Source organism: Scaptodrosophila lebanonensis, unplaced genomic scaffold (assembly GCF_003285725.1).
Source record: "Scaptodrosophila lebanonensis strain 11010-0011.00,11010-0021.00 unplaced genomic scaffold, SlebRS2 tig00000001-arrow-pilon, whole genome shotgun sequence".
NCBI classification, from domain to species: domain Eukaryota; kingdom Metazoa; phylum Arthropoda; class Insecta; order Diptera; family Drosophilidae; genus Scaptodrosophila; species Scaptodrosophila lebanonensis.
In genome coordinates, this window is record NW_022060529.1 from 27,577,481 (window position 1) to 27,594,760 (window position 17,280).

A 17,280-nucleotide genomic window follows, 5' to 3' on the forward strand; every position below is an offset into this window, starting at 1 on the left:
CAGACGCAATTGCTATGTAAATGTGCAATTATACACCCTTTACGTGAGTTCGAATACCGAGAGAGGTAAAATCGATCAAATTTTTTTTTTTATTTTCTTAATTTTTTTATTTTCTATAATTATTGTAAACATATGTACAGAGTATTTCAAAGTCGGGACACCCGACTTTAGCTTTTTTACTTGTTAAAATATGCATTTTACAAATGCAGGTAGAACAAACATATATATACATATGCATGTACACATCTATGTATATGCATCTACATATGTATGTATGAATGTACATTCGTCTTGCACTGGCAGAGCAAATGATGTTAATTAATTGAAAACAAGAAAGGAATGCTAAAGTCGAGTAGGCTCAACTCTTAAATACCCTGTACCACCCCACAAAAAAGTAATTAAATTAATTAATTAATTTAATTTAATTAATTAACTAAATTAATTTAATTAATTAATTAAATTAAATATAAAATATTCCATGCATGCATACATACATTTACATTTATGCGTGTTTGTGTACTTGTACATATGTATCTATGTGTGCATTGGGCCTGGTTATATGGCTATAACTTTCTTTCCGATCATTCTATCATAATGAGACTTGGTATACGGTTATATAATAACTAACTTAATGTGACTACCAAATTCAAAATTCCAAGAATTACGGGAGTTATAGAAAATCGTTAATAGGGGGGGGAGTGGGGGGTTGGATCAGAAAAAATGAACAAACTCGTCCTTTCTCGGTCTCAGGCGAATCTGTATACCAAGTTTGGTTATTCTAGCTCTTATACTTTCGGAGATCCTTGCGTTCATACAGACAGACAGACAGACAGACAGACGGACAGACGGACATGGCTATATCGACTCGGCTTGTCATGCTGATCAAGAATATATATACTTTGTGGGGTCTACCAAGCCTCCTTCTGTGTGTTCCATGTGCACTCGCACAAAACTAATATACCCTTGTACCCTTTGGGTACAGGGTATAAAAACAACAACAAATTCAAGTTATTGGCTCACGCTTCTTCTTTCGTTTTAATCATTTACGCCTCTTAATTGCAAATGCAAAATGCTAAAAGCTTACAGTTACCGTCGCTAGGCAAGGACTGTGACAGAGTAAGCGATAGTTGAAAAGAAACCATATAACGGATCTACGCATTTAATGGTCGCAATGCTGGCAGAATTTTATTGAATATTTTGGTAATTTATAAATTTATTTGTTTACTAGCAGGTATTGCCCGTCTTAACCCGGCTCAATATGTTTCCAATTGTATTTATTTTGTGTGTGCATAACGTACCCATATGTTTTCACCTAAGGCATTTAAGTATTTAAATGAACATTTTCTGTTATTGACAAAAAATTGTTCAGTAGTCCGTTACATTTTTGTTCTTGACAAACTATTTCGTTAAACGAACATGACCACTATAACTAATATTTCTTAAAGCTCGTTTTCCCCCCGTTGGAGCTAGAATTTTCCAAAAGCCTTTCTTAGTGTGCTCCTACACTATGATGGATACTATGAAACGATACTTGAGTCCAAATTTAAATTCACATTTGAGTCTTTTCGTGCCATATTGAGTCAATACGGCCACGCACAAACTCGGAATATGAAACACGGCACTCGTGTCAATGCCGTGCAGCGATGAGCCACGATCAAAAAACACTGGCACCGATACCATCAAAATATCGAAGTTTGAATGCAATAAGCAGAATATTTAAATAATGAAATCGAATTATTTATTGAGATCAATAAGAACAAATCATATACATACATACATCTGCCCGCAATGTGAAGCAGAATATGCGTAGCTCCGTTATTCGGTTTCTGCTTTACTATCGCTTACGGAGTCGTTGCCTAGCGACGGTAACTGTAACATTTTGGCGTTTTGCCTTTGCAATTAACATTAAATGGTAAAAACGAAAGAAGAAGAGCGAGCTAATGACTTGCAGTTGTTGTTGTTTTTAGAGCATTATTTTTTTTTTACAATCAAGCAACTGAGTTCGATTGCCCAATGTATACATTAATACGAATGTACATATGTACATGCTATATTCATACACAGGCATACATACATATGTATGTACATATGTTTCTTTTTACTTTTTCAGCCGCACGTAGAGAACCGCACACATAGACACGAACTGTTGCTTGTTGTGTGTGAGTGTGTGTATGTGATGTCCCCAACTATTTGATATTTGTTGTTGCTGCATAAAGCTATTAATGAAAACCCTAATGCCAAATGCACTAAACAAAGAAAAAATTACTTTTAAAAATGTTATATTATATAATTTTCAATTAATTAACATTTCTTGCTCTGTCAGTGCAAGACGAATGTACATACATACATACATATGTACATACATAGATATGCACATATGTATGTATCTATGGACATTCACACATTAGTGTCTCACATTTTGCTTTGGCTATTTCAATCGTTTGCACGCAGCTACACGAACAGCTGTTTGCATGTGCGTGTGTGTGTATGTATACTTAGTTGTCCCCAACTGTTTGATATTTTGTATTGTTTGTTCTGCCTGCTTTTGTAAAATGCATATTTTGAAAATCCTTGAATGCAAAGTTGTAGATTTAGTTACGTAGATTACATTATCCAAATTTTAAATCGATCGGACTAAATTTATAACACAAACTTTTCATTTGAAATAGTGAATAAATATTAAAACCCCAATAATTAGAGGTCCAACACAAATTTCGAAAACCCGAGTATGCAGTTTTGTTTGTATTCTTTAATTGATTTTAGAAACTAAGTTTTAAGTCGATCGGTTGAAAAATGCGGATTTTTCAAACAAACTTTGGAGCTACTTTTCCCCCCTTTGCAGCTCGAATTTTCCAAAATCCCTTCTTAGTGCTCATCTACACCATGATAGGATACTTGAGCCCAAATTTCATCCTAGCTTTTACCGTGTGGGCTGTTGACGCGGTTTGCTTTTGGGCCCCAACATTTTTTTTACAGGAAAACTCCCATATTTTAGGCCCAAAAAAAAAATATCAAAAAACCAAGTATACAGTTTTTCTTGGAATTGTTCTGAGAGTATACAAACTAAGTTTAAAGTTAATCAGATGAAAACTGCATACAAACGTTGGAGCCTGTTTTCCCCCTTTCGAGCTCGAGTTTTCCAAAATCCCTTCTTAGTGGGGACCTAGACTATGAAAGGATACTTGAGTCCAAATTTCAGCTTCCTAGCCTTTACCGTTTGGGCTGTGCGTTGATCACCAATCAGTCAGTCAGGGCAAACTGTTTTATATATATAGAGATTAGTTAATATAAAACAAGATAGAACGCTACAGTCGAGCAAGCCCGACAGTAAAAAAGCCTGTACTCTCCACAAAAAAGAAAAATTAAAAAAAAAAAATTTTAAAAAAATTAATGAATTAATTAATTAATTAAATTAGAATACATGTTTATGTTCAGTTTTAACAGCATACATTTACATCACGTACCTATGCGTGTTTATATGCGTGTATGTATGCAGCACAAAGTTGAACCAAAGCAGCAACAACAACAACAGCTGCGGGCAGCGCTGCCGACAGAGCTGCAGGCAGCGCATGAGCAGCGATTTTACTTATGGCTATAACTTTCTTCAGAATTGACCTATCATGATGATTTGGCATACGGACACATTAGTACTAACTGGATGTACCTACCAAAATTGATTTCAAAATTCCGAGAATTACGGAAGTTATAAGAAAAAACACGAATTGCGGGGGAGTGGGGGGGTGCATCGAAAAAAAACTCAAACTCGTACTTTCTCGGTCTTAGGAGAATATGGAAACCAAGTTTGGTTATTCTAGGTCTTATACTTTCTGAGATCCTTGCGTTCATACGGACAGACGGACGGACGGACAAGGCTATATCGACTCGGCTTCTCGTCCTGATCAAGAATATATATACTTTGTGGGGTCTTCCACGCCTCTTTCTGTGTGTTACATACATGCGCACAAAACTAATATAGCCTTTCACCCTTTGGGTACAGGCTATAAAAACTGTTGTATTTCCCTTCAAAGTAGGGATGTAAATCAAAGAGAAAACATCGATGTTGATGTCCATCGATGGTTTAAAATAATAAATCGATGCATGGTCGATGCATCGCAACATTACACCGATGCATCGATGTCTTAAAAAAATAATTTTTCTTTGAAAAAATGGCTTATATTAGGGGGAATGCTGATATAGTATTTCACCTTAATGTAGTTAACCAGCAAAGGAATCGTAGTCCTGACTTTTGATGAATTTGTACGATTTACTTAAAAAACAATCTTTTTTTACAGTTTTAAAAACAATTTAATTAAGCAATATACTAGGAATAACATTATATACAAATCAACATGAAGATCTAATACTTTACTATCTAAAGTATATATAACAGCAAAATTAAAATACAAATATACCTCCTGTAAACCGCACAAAAAAAATATGACCGCCCAACAAAACATAAAAATGTTCGATGTATGGACAGTCGGGACACCCGACTTTAGCTTTTTTACTTGTTTATTCATTATTTGCATCCCCTTTTTGTTTTCGTCCTCGCCATGCAATTTTATACATACATATTTACGTTAAAATAAAGTCGCATGCTTGCCTTTTACTTTGTTTTTGTCAGAGGCAAAGATAAAAGCCATCTGCAAATTGTTAGGGGCGTAAATAAAGTAAAGAGCAACGATTTTTCACACAATCGATCTATCGTCAAGTGCCATTTATTCCGATAGTCGCGACAAAAAATCAATGCATCGATTTTTGTTGTTTTTATACCCTGTACCCAAAGGGTACAAGGGTATATTAGTTTTGTGCGAGTGCACATGGAACACACAGAAGGAGGCTTGGTAGACCCCACAAAGTATATATATTCTTGATCAGCATGACAAGCCGAGTCGATATAGCCATGTCCGTCTGTCCGTCTTTCTGTCTGTCTGTCTGTAAGAACGCAAGGATCTCCGAAAGTATAAGAGCTAGAATAACCAAACTTGGTATACAGATTCTCCTGAGACCGAGAAAGGACGAGTTTGTTCATTTTTTCTGATCCACCCCCCCACTCCCCCCCTATTAACGATTTTCTATAACTCCCGTAATTCTTGGAATTTTGAATTTGGTAGTCACAGTAAGTTAGTTATTATATAACCGTATACCAAGTCTCATTATGATAGAATGATCGGAAAGAAAGTTATAGCCATATAACCAGGCCCAATGCACACATAGATACATATGTACAAGTACACAAACACGCATAAATGTAAATGTAAATGTATGTATGCATGCATGGAATATTTTATATTTAATTTAGTTAATTAATTAAATTAATTTAGTTAATTAATTAAATTAAATTAATTAATTAATTTAATTACTTTTTTGTGAGGTGGTACAGGGTATTTAAGAGTTGAGCCTGCTCGACTTTAGCATTCCTTTCTTGTTTTTTTTCGATATTTATGAAAATTTTATATTTTGTTTTAATTCTTAAGTCTCAAACAAGTGCACATTTTTTGTACATATGTACATATATACATATGCATATGTATATTTTGTACGGACATACATACATATGTATATATGGGCTTAAAAATATTTGATATTATATTTTGCACTATTCAACAAAATTTCACTATTCTGTATTTGTTGCCTGTGTTTGCATGAGTGCATTTTTTCGGGCTCTCATATAAGAAAGTTTTTTGAATATTGCACTATAAATCTCGGTAAAGATGCATTTACTATTTTCAAAATAGTATACATATAACGATATAAATATAAATATTTTTGAAATGACTCAAAATATTGTTTTGAATTTGTTGTCTTAAATATTTGCATGCTTTTAATATTTTAGACTATCAAACAAGACAGTATTTTTAATACTTATATAAAATAATAGTATTTTCTGCTTAAATATTTGCATGTTTGAAATATTTTTGGGGATTATACAACCCAGTATATATAGTACTGAAATATAAATCGTAAGACTTGCATGAACCTATTTTATAAATAGTTGTTTTCTTACGGAAAAATTATTTTGCAATATTTTTTAATATTCGATGTTCATAAATAGTGTTTTGTGCCTTGAAAACATTTTAGGTTATCACAGATATAATAATATTTTTAAAATAGCTGAAAAATTACGATATTTCCACTTTCTTCTAAATAGTGGAGTCAGAAACTACTATACTATAATTTATAGTATTTTTATAAAACGAATTCGTTTGCTAATTTACTACTAAGCAAATAAAAATTTGCCATATTTTACGGTAGTGCTACCAGTAAGACATCATGCTTACTGAAAGCTTGAATATAAATGGCATAATGGTGCCCCACTCTGTAGTTTTTATAATTGGCGATGGAACTTGCCTGTTGAGAGCAATTTCACATGTTTTAAAAGGCTCACAGGAATTTGCAGGCTTAATACGCCAACAAATAGTAACCCATGTGGTGAATAACTGGCATAATTTTGTTTCATTTACATTCGATTCTATGGGCAATAATTATAGTACACCTGCACTATATAAGTCCGAAATTATGTTTCCCCACACATATGGGACCACATGCGAGCTAAAAACAGCAAGCGAATTATATCCAATTTGCATTGAAGTCTTTCGTAAAGGGAATATTCTCGGAAGATTTGGTACAGAAGGCCCTGTGAAAAGGCTCCGCTTCTCCGGCGACTTCTCTAATGGGCACTTTGATGTATAAATTCCTTCTGAAACCTTATCCACTGCAGATTCTGTTTCTGAGGGGGGATCGCAAGCAATCAGTGCACGAAACCCCACCAAAAAACGAGCTCGATTTTCTAATAAAAAAAGAAAAACCCAGCAAAAGCTTGCATCTCAAATTTATCGGTCTGAGCATCGTGAACTGCTAAAAGATGAAGCCGAAAAGTATCAGGAGAACAATCCTAATGTGCACCGAGAAACAGAAATACACTTTCGTTCTGAAACTGTACTTAACACAAGTCTTGGGGCTCAAAGGGAATCCCAAACAGGAAGTGAGAAAAACCCTGTTAAAAGACGAGCTCGATTTTGTGTCGAAATGAGAAAAAAGCAGCGAAAGCTTGCATCTCAGCTGAAAAGTATCAGAATGACAATCCTGATGTGCATCGAGCTGCAGCAAAAACATACCAGAAAAAGAATCCTGAAGTGCACCAAGCTGCAGCAAAAATATATCAGGGAAAGAATCCTGATGTGCACCGAGCTGCAGCAGATAAATATCAGGGAAAGAATCCTGATGTGCACCGAGCTGCAGGAGATAAATATCAGGAAAATAATCCTGAAGTGCACCGAGCTGCAGCACAAAAATATCAGGATGAGAATCCTGAAGTGCACCGAGCTGCAGCACAGAAATATCAGGATGAGAATCCTGAAGTGCACCGTGCTGCAGCAGATAAATATCAGGAAAATAATCCTGAAGTGCACCGAGCTGCAGCACAGAAATATCAGGATGAGAATCCTGAAGTGCACCGTGCTGCAGCAGATAAATATCAGGATGAGAATCCTGAAGTGCACCGAGCTGCAGCACAGAAATATCAGGATGAGAATCCTGAAGTGCACCGTGCTGCAGCAGATAAATATCAGGAAAATAATCCTGAAGTGCACCGAGCTGCAGCACAAAAATATCAGGATGAGAATCCTGAAGTGCACCGAGCTGCAGCACAGAAATATCAGGATGAGAATCCTGAAGTGCACCGTGCTGCAGCAGATAAATATCAGGAAAATAATCCTGAAGTGCACCGTGCTGCAACACAGAAATATCAGGATGAGAATCCTGAAGTGCACCGTGCTCCAACGCAGAAATATCAGGATGAGAATCCTGAAGTGCACCGAGCTGCAGCAGATAAATATCAGGAAAATAATCCTGAAGTTCACCAAGCTGCAGCAAAAATATATCAGGAAAATAATCCTGAAGTGCACCGTGCTGCAGAACAGAAATATCAGGATGAGAATCCTGAAGTGCACCGAGCTGCAGCACAGAAATATCAGGATGAGAATCCTGAAGTGCACCGAGCTGCAGCACAGAAATATCAGGAAAATAATCCTGAAGTGCACCGTGCTGCAGAACAGAAATATCAGGATGAGAATCCTGAAGTGCACCGAGCTGCAGCACAGAAATATCAGGATGAGAATCCTGAAGTGCACCGAGCTGCAGCACAGAAATATCAGGATGAGAATCCTGAAGTGCACCGAGCTGCAGCACAGAAATATCAGGATGAGAATCCTGAAGTGCACCGTGCTGCAGCAGATAAATACCAGGAAAATAATCCTGAAGTGCACCGAGCGGCAGCAGATAAAAATCAGGGAAAGAATCCTGATGTGCACCGAGCTGCAGGAGATAAATATCAGGAAAATAATCCTGAAGTGCACCGAGCTGCAGCACAAAAATATCAGGATGAGAATCCTGAAGTGCACCGAGCTGCAGCACAAAAATATCAGGATGAGAATCCTGAAGTGCACCGTGCTGCAGCAGATAAATATCAGGAAAATAATCCTGAAGTGCACCGAGCTGCAGCACAGAAATATCAGGATGAGAATCCTGAAGTGCACCGTGCTGCAGCACAAAAATATCAGGATGAGAATCCTGAAGTGCACCGAGCTGCAGCACAGAAATATCAGGATGAGAATCCTGAAGTGCACCGTGCTGCAGCAGATAAATACCAGGAAAATAATCCTGAAGTGCACTGTGCTGCAGCCGATAAATATCAGAATCAAAATCCTGATGTTCATAGAAGAGCTATTCGACGCTATGAAAGCAATAATCCTAAAGTGCGAGAAGAGAGACGTTTGCTCCCATGGAAAGTTTAAGCAATGTCTGGTTTAATGTGTGATTCCAAAACGGCATATAGTACAGACCTAAGCATTGCACTAGGTTGCAAGTTTTGTAATGCTCTTAAATGGAAAGATGAGTCTCTAGGGATGTGATGCAAAGAGGGAAAAGTTAATCTGCCTTCATTTAAGGAATTACCTGAACCTCTTGCTAGCTTAATATTAGGTGACCATCCCAACCATATCCATTTTATGGACCACATGCATGAAAAAACTCAAGATGCTATGACGTATGTCAGATATTTCGGTCGTCCTGACCTTTTTATTACATTTACCTGTAATCCTAGGTGGAAGGATATAACAGATGCATTAATGCCAGGTCAAAAGTCTTACGATCGTCATGATATTATAGCTCGAGTTTTTCATTTAAAAGTTAATGTCACTATTGACAAAGGGTGCTTTGTTAGGTAAAGTCCAATGCTTTATGTATTCTATAGAGTGGCAAAAACGTGGTCTACCCCACGTCCATATACTACTTTGGTTAGAAAAACATATTATGCCAAATCAAATAGACGCGATTATCTGTGCAGAGATACCAGATCCTGAAAAGGATCCTCTTCTACATGAAATTGTCAAGGCTAATATGATTCATGGCCCTTGCGGTAACAATGGCCCATAAAGGCGACTTTGAAGCGTTAGATAGAACACTAAAGGATTTAAGAGATAATAACTCCTTAATGGAAGGAGTGTACCTAAAAGGTGATACTTCTGCCGGTATTTTCGCAGAAACACTTCTTAAAATAGGAGACGGAGTATATCCAACAACAGATGGGAAAATAGTCATTCCATCATGTTTGGGCACTTTGGTTAAGTCTCTAAAAGAGCTTACCTCCAGCATATTTCCAGATATTTCAAATATATCAACAAAATCGATGGATTGGTTATCTGAGCGAGCAATTTTAACCTCAAGCAAGTAAAAAAGCTAAAGTCGGGTGTCCCGACTTTGAAATACTCTGTACATATGTTTACAATAATTATAGAAAATAAAAAAAATTAAGAAAATAAAAAAAAAATTTGATCGATTTTACCTCTCTCGGTATTCGAACTCACGTAAAGGGTGTATAATTGCACATTTACATAGCAATTGCGTCTGTGTGAGTGTATGTATGCCTATGCGCATCAATTCGTGTCTGTGTAAGCATTTTCGCAGTCAACCAAACAGCAACATCGACAACAGCCGCGGGCAGCGCTTGAGCAGCGCTGCAGCAGCAAATATATTTATGGCTATAACTTCTTGGTAAATCGGTCTATAATAGTGAAACTTGACATACGGACACATAATTACTAACTGGGGGTATTTGCAAAATTTTAGTTCGAAATTCCAAGAATTACGAGATTTAGAGAAAATCGCATTTGCGGTGGAGAGGGGAGAGGGAGGGGAATTCCAAAATATACATTTTCTGCGTATTCACACAAGGCATCTTGGACTAAAATTTGGTGTGCCTAGGTCTTATAGTCTCCGAGATATAGGCGATTATACGAATGGAAAATCGCGAAAACCCCCATAGGGGGGAAGTGGGGGGGAAAATCAAAAAAATAAAACAAACTCGTATAGCATACACACATAACGCATCTTTGTGGAAAATTTGGTGTCTCTATCTCTTATAGTCTCTGAGATCCAGGTGTTCATACGGACGGACAGACGGACAGACAGACAGGGCTAGATCGACTCGTCTCGTCATGCTGATCAAGAATATATATACTTTGTGGGGTCTGCCACGCCTCCTTCTGCCTGTTACATTTTTCAGCTCCCGCAAACCTAATATACTCTTGTACATTTCATGTACAGAGTATAAAAATGAAGGAGCCACCAAAATAAACAAGAGAGAACGCTACAGTCGAGCAAGACCGACAGTGTAATACCCTGTACCCAGGTAAACTTCGGTCACTGAGTTATATGCGCCCAAAGCAGCAACAAAAAGAGGAAGAAGAAGAGAGAACTTGTTGCTGCCGTTTGTGGGGGTTGTACTGGCGTGAATTTGTTTCGCTAATAACTTTTCTTAGAATTGACCGAATTGAATAAAATTTTATACAACAGTAGACAATTATATATAAATTATGTGTGCAAAGTTTGGTTGAGGTAGCATTTGAAATGTGGACGCTATTGACGAAATTCTGTAGCGGGGGAAGGGGGGGAAAATTAAAAAAAAAAAAAAAAAACTCGTCCTTACTCGGATCTAGGAGAATCTGGATGCCAACTTTGGTTATTCTAGCTTTTATAGTTTCTGAGATCCTCGCGTTCATCCAGACGGACAGACGGACGGACAGACGGACGGACATGTCTAGATCGATTTCTCTCGTCATGCTGATTCAGAATATATATACTTTATGGGGTTGGAGATGCTTCCTTCTGCATGTTACATACTTTGCACAAACCTAATATACCCTTTTTACCCTACGGGTACAGGGTATAATAACATACGTCTAAAGTCATTTGATGGAGAAGAAATTACCTATAAGTCCGTCGACTCTGTAATAGAAGTCGAGGATGCAGTTAATTATCCTGTTGAGTTCCTCAACTCGCAAAATCCTGCGGGGCTTCCCCCACATAACCTTATTCTTAAGGTGGGAGCACCAATAATGTTGCTGCGGAATCTTAATCCTCCCAAATTATGCAATGGAACAAGATTGCAAGTAAAAAGTCTTCACTCTTATGTAATTGAAGCCACGGTATTCACTGGTTGTGCCAAAGGGGAGACGGTATTTATATCAAGAATCCCACTTATACCATCAAACCTTCCATTTCAATTTAAAAGACTTCAATTTCCCCTCAAAGTCTGTTTTGCCATTACAATAAATAAGTCACAGGACCAAACATTAAAGCTAGCTGGATTAGACATACAAGTGGATTGCTTCTCTCATGGACAGTTTTATGTGGCCTGTTCAAGGGTTAGCCCCGCTAGCAGCTTAATGATTCTCGCACAAGGGGGGAAATCGGCAAATGTTGTTTATAGAGAAGTTTTACAACAGAAATAATGTAAAACTTGCAACTTAAAGAATTTTTAATGGTTTATATAGTGCACATTTAACCTATGTTAAATACGTGTATATTAAGTGGGACCGTGGAGTAGGCCTAAAGGGGATACCACGTTAATAAAAATGCACCCAAACCTCTACCTCTAAGGTGGTGTGGAAAGGAGGAAACATGAAATTGATTTGTCTAATTAAAATGCCCAGTATCTATCCTTATCAAAAAAAGGAATAATAAATTGTAGTGGGCTTAGTTGTACGTTTAACGTTATTTTGACGAAGACAAAAGTTAAACGGTATGCTAAAATTGTTAATTGTTTTATTTTAGAATTTTTATTCGAAGAAATAAATAATAAGATTAACTTGCCTGGGCTACGACGGGCAATACCTGCTAGTAGATTATAAAAACCAAATTTAAAGTTGATCGATTCAGAAATGCAGAATTTTCAAACAAACTTTGGAGCTCGTTTTCCCCCCTTTGGATCTGGAATTTTCCAAAATCCCTTCTTAGTGGGCACCTACACTATGAAAGGATACTTGAGTCCAAATTTCAGCTTCCTTACCGTTTGGGCTGTGCGTTGATTGTCAATCAGTCAGTCAGTCAGTCAGTCAGGACAAACTGTTTTATATATATAGAGATATAGAGATAATTAGTTAGCAGCCGAATAAAATCCATAGATTTGTGTCTATGCATCTCTTTACATTTGTGTACATATTTGTGTGCAGAATAGAGTTGAGCCAACGGGCTGGCCTATATCGACTCGTCTTATCTGCCACACCCCATCTGTGTGGTACTTACATTAGCACTATACTACTTAGTATACCTTACGCTTTGGGCATAGGGTATTATGTTCAGACGCGCATTTAACATCATTAGGGCATAGTATATTAATCAAATTAAACGCCAGGTGTTGCTAAGTATTAAAGAACCAAGGAGCGAGCTGAAATTGATTAGTTTATTAGTGAAATTTTAATTAAATGATCCTTGAAACTGAAGTATGACCTATAGTTCCACTGCAAAACAAAACCGAATTCATTTTATTTTATGCCAGCCGCCACCGCAACAACAAAGTAATTAATTTAAAATAAATCACGTTGCATGGCAACATACTAACTACAGTTATTAAAACACAACTTTGACAGTTTTGCAGCATTAAGCGAGACGGCAGCAGGGCTCGGGGACAATGGAGGGGTGGAAGCGATGCAAGATTCTGAAATTGTTTGCTGTGGTTGCCAAATATTTTACGCTATTTGCGCAACTCGTCTATGCAAATATTTGTTATTATTTAATTTGGCCAACGGAAAATTAGTTTGCATTGCAAGCCAGGACTAAATTCCAATTAAAATATTGACACCGTGCGAATGCCGTTTCATATATTTATTATAAACGACAGCGAGACTTCAGTTGGCTCTTTAAAATGTTGTTGTTGCTAATTTGAAATGAAATCAAGCGAAAGAATAGCAAATTGACACACTTTTATAGTTTAAGCATAATCAATAAAAACAAGAGCGAATGCTACATTCGAGCAAACCCGATATTGAAATACCCTGTACCCAAGCAAACTTCCGGCCCTGAGGCTTATGGGCCCATATATCAGAAGCAAAAAGAAGATGAACCCGCTCTACAGTTTATGCACTGAAAAAAAAAACCACGGAAATTTCAATATTTACAAGTAGATTTAACTATTTTTACCATCGATTTTGCACCATCGTGTGTTTTAGTAAATATGAAGTTTGCACACTTAAATTTAACAAGAAAGGAATGCTAAAGTCGATCGGGCTCAACTCTTAAATACCCTGTACCACCCCACAAAAAAATGTAATTAATTAATTTAATTAAATATTAACAAGTAAAAAAGCTAAAGTCGGGTGTCCCGAGGGAGAGGGGGAGGGAGGGAAATTCCAAAATACACATTTTCTGCGTATTCATATAAGGCATTTTGGACTAAAATTTGGTGTCCCTAGGTCCTATAGTCTCCGAGATATAGGCGATTATACGAATGGAAAATCGGGAAAACCCCCATAGGGGGGAAGTGGGGGGAAAATCAAAATAAATAAATAATAAAACAAACTTGCACAGCGTCTCTAGCTCTTATAGTCTCTGAGATCCAGGTGTTCATACGGACAGACAGACAGCCAGTCAGGGCTAGATCGACTCGTCTCGTCATGCTGATCGAGAATATATATACTTTGTGGGGTCTGCCACGCCTCCTTCTGCCTGTTACATTTTCAGCTCCAGCAAACCTAATATACTCTTGTACATTTTATGTACAGAGTATAATAAGTCAAAGCAGCACCCCTTGCCGGCAGAGCTTGGGCAGAGATTACGTTTATTGCTATGAGTTTCTTCATAATTAACCTATCATGATGAAACTTAGCACACAGACGTACAGAAGAAGGTACAAAAGCTAGAATAACCAAACTCGGTATCCAGATTCCCATAAGCCCTAGGCAGGTCAAGTTTGTTTTTTTATTCTGATACACCTCCCCCCACTCCCACGCAATTCGTGTTCTTTTTTAAACCTTCCGTAATTCTTGGAATTTTGAAATCAATTTTGATAGTTACATCCAGTTAGTGCTTATGTGTCCGTGTGCCAAGTTTCATCATGATAGGTCAATTCTGAAGAAAGTTATAGTCATAAATAAAATCGCTGCCCATGCTCTGCCTACAGCTTTGGTTCAACTTTGTGCTGCATACATACACGCATATAAACCCGCATAGACACGACGATGTAAATTTAAAACTGTACATAAACATGTCTTCTATGTATGTATTAAATGAATTTTCTTTATTATTATACTCTGTACATGAAATGTACAAGAGTATATTAGGTTTGCGGGAGCTGAAAAATGTAACAGGCAGAAGGAGGCGTGGCAGACCCCACAAAGTATATATATTCTTGATTAGCATGACGAGACGAGTCGATCTAGCCCTGTCTGTCTGTCTGTCCGTCTGTCCGTCCGTATGAACACCTGGATCTCAGAGACTATAAGAGATAGAGACACCAAATTTTGCACGAAGATGCGTTATGTGTATATTCTATACGAGTTTGTTTTATTTTTATGATTTTCCCCCCCACTTCCCCCCTATGGGGGTTTTCCCGATTTTCCATTCGTATAATCGCCTATATCTCGGAGACTATAAGACCTAGGAACACCAAATTTTAGTCCCAGATGCCTTATGTGAATACGCAGAAAATGTATATTTTGGAATTCCCCTCCCTCCCCCCTCTACCCCGCAAATCGTAACTCCCGTAATTCTTGGAATTTCGAACTAAAATTTTGGAAATACCCTCAGTTAGTTATTATGTGTCCGTATGCCAAATTTCATTATGATAGACCGATTTAACAAGAAGTTATAGCCATAAATATATTTGCTGATGCAGCGCTGCTCAAGCGCTGCTCAAGCGCTGCCCGCGGCTGTTGTTGATGTTGCTGTTTGGTTGACTGCGAAAATGCTTACACAGACACGAATTGATGCGCATAGGCATACATACACTCACACAGACGCAATTGCTATGTAAATGTGCAATTATACACCCTTTACGTGAGTTCGAATACCGAGAGAGGTAAAATCGATCAAATTTTTTTTTTTTTTTTTTTCTTAATTTTTTTTATTTTCTATAATTATTGTAAACATATGTACAGAGTATTTCAAAGTCGGGACACCCGACTTTAGCTTTTTTACTTGTTTTTAATTCAATTTTCTTTAATTATTTAATTAAAAAAAAATTGTTTTGCTTCTGCATATTAAGTAAACATGAAATGCATATGCATTTAGCGCATGAGCACGTGTAAGTAATTAATTCCATTACTCATGTTATCTTTGTATATATGTATAAGTACATACATATAGTACATATATGTAAAGCAGTTTGTCCTGACTGATTGGTAATCAACACACAGCCCAACTGGTAAAGCTATGAAGCTGATTTTTGGACACCAGTTTCCCATCATAAAATATTGTTTGAAAAATCTGCAATTTTTGTGGAAATAATTTTAATATTGGTTTGAAAACTGTTGAAAATAATACAAAATAAACTTTGTACTAGAGTTTTTTAAATTGGGTCCGAAGTTGTGGAGTTTCCATATTTTCGTATTTTCGATTTCAAGTGTGGAACTCAACATAAGTTCAGCTGGCACTCAGTAATTTTCTAAATTTGCAAATAATTTTTATAGCCTGTACCCAAAGGGTGAAAGGCTATACTAGTTTTGTGCGCATGTATGTAACACACAGAAGGAGGCGTGGCAGACCCCACAAAGTATATATATTCTTGATCAGGATGAGAAGCCGAGTCGATATAGCCTTGTCCGTCCGTCCGTCTGTCCGTCTGACCGTCTGTCCGTCTGTCTGTCCGTATGAACGCAAGGATCTCAGAAAGTATAAGGGCTAGAATAACCAAACTTGGTTTCCATATTCTCCTAAGACCGAGAAAGTACGAGTTTGAGTTTTTTTTCGATGCACCACCCCACTCCCCCGCAATTCGTGTTTTTTCTTATAACTTCCGTAATTCTCGGAATTTTGAAATAAATTTTGGTAGGTACATCCAGTTAGTACTAATGTGTCCGTATGCCAAATTTCATCATGATAGGTCAATTCTGAAGAAAGTTATAGCCATAAGAAAAATCGCTGCTCATGCGCTGCCTGCAGCTCTGTCGGCAGCGCTGCCCGCAGCTGTTGTTGTTGTTGCTGCTTTGGTTCAACTTTGTGCTGCATACATACACGCATATAAACACGCATAGGTACGTGATGTAAATGTATGCTGTTAAAACTGAACATAAACATGTATTCTAATTTAATTTAATTAATTAATTCATTCATTCATTTTTTTTAATAATTTAATTAATTTTTTTTTTTAATTTTTCTTTTTTGTGGAGAGTACAGGCTATTTTACTGTCGGGCTTGCTCGACTGTAGCGTTCTATCTTGTTTCACTTCGCACATGCAGTGGAAACTAACAACAGCAAGAGAGAACGCTACAGTCGAGCAAGCCCGACAGTAAAATACCCTGTACTCTCCACAAAAAGGAAAAATTAAAAAAAAAAAAAAATTATTAAAAAAAATGAATGAATGAATTAATTAAAATTAATTAATTAAATTAAATTAGAATACATGTTTATGTTCAGTTTTAACAGCATACATTTACATCACGTACCTATGTGTGTTTATATGCGTGTATGTATGCAGCACAAAGTTGAACCAAAGCAGCAACAACAACAACAGCTGTGGGCAGCGCAGCCGACATGCTGCAGGCAGCGCATGAGCAGCGATTTTACTTATGGCTATAACTTTCTTCAGAATTGACCTATCATGATGAAATTTGGCACACGGACACATTAGTACTAACTGGATGTACCTACCAAAATTGATTTCAAAATTCCGAATGAGGAGTGCGGGGGGTGTATCAGAAAAAATAAACAAACTCGATCTGCCTAGGGCTTATAGGAACCTTGATACCAATTTTGGTTATCCTAGCTCTTGTACTTACTGAGAT

At 37.2% G+C, this 17,280-nt stretch overlaps 1 protein-coding gene across 1 annotated transcript in view; it reads right to left on the reverse strand.

The window, feature by feature from the left end:
- The window catches only part of LOC115634263, a 49,470-nt gene that overhangs the window by 30,691 nt on the left and 1,499 nt on the right, over positions 1-17,280 (reverse strand). The gene's annotated exons all lie outside the window — the stretch shown is intronic.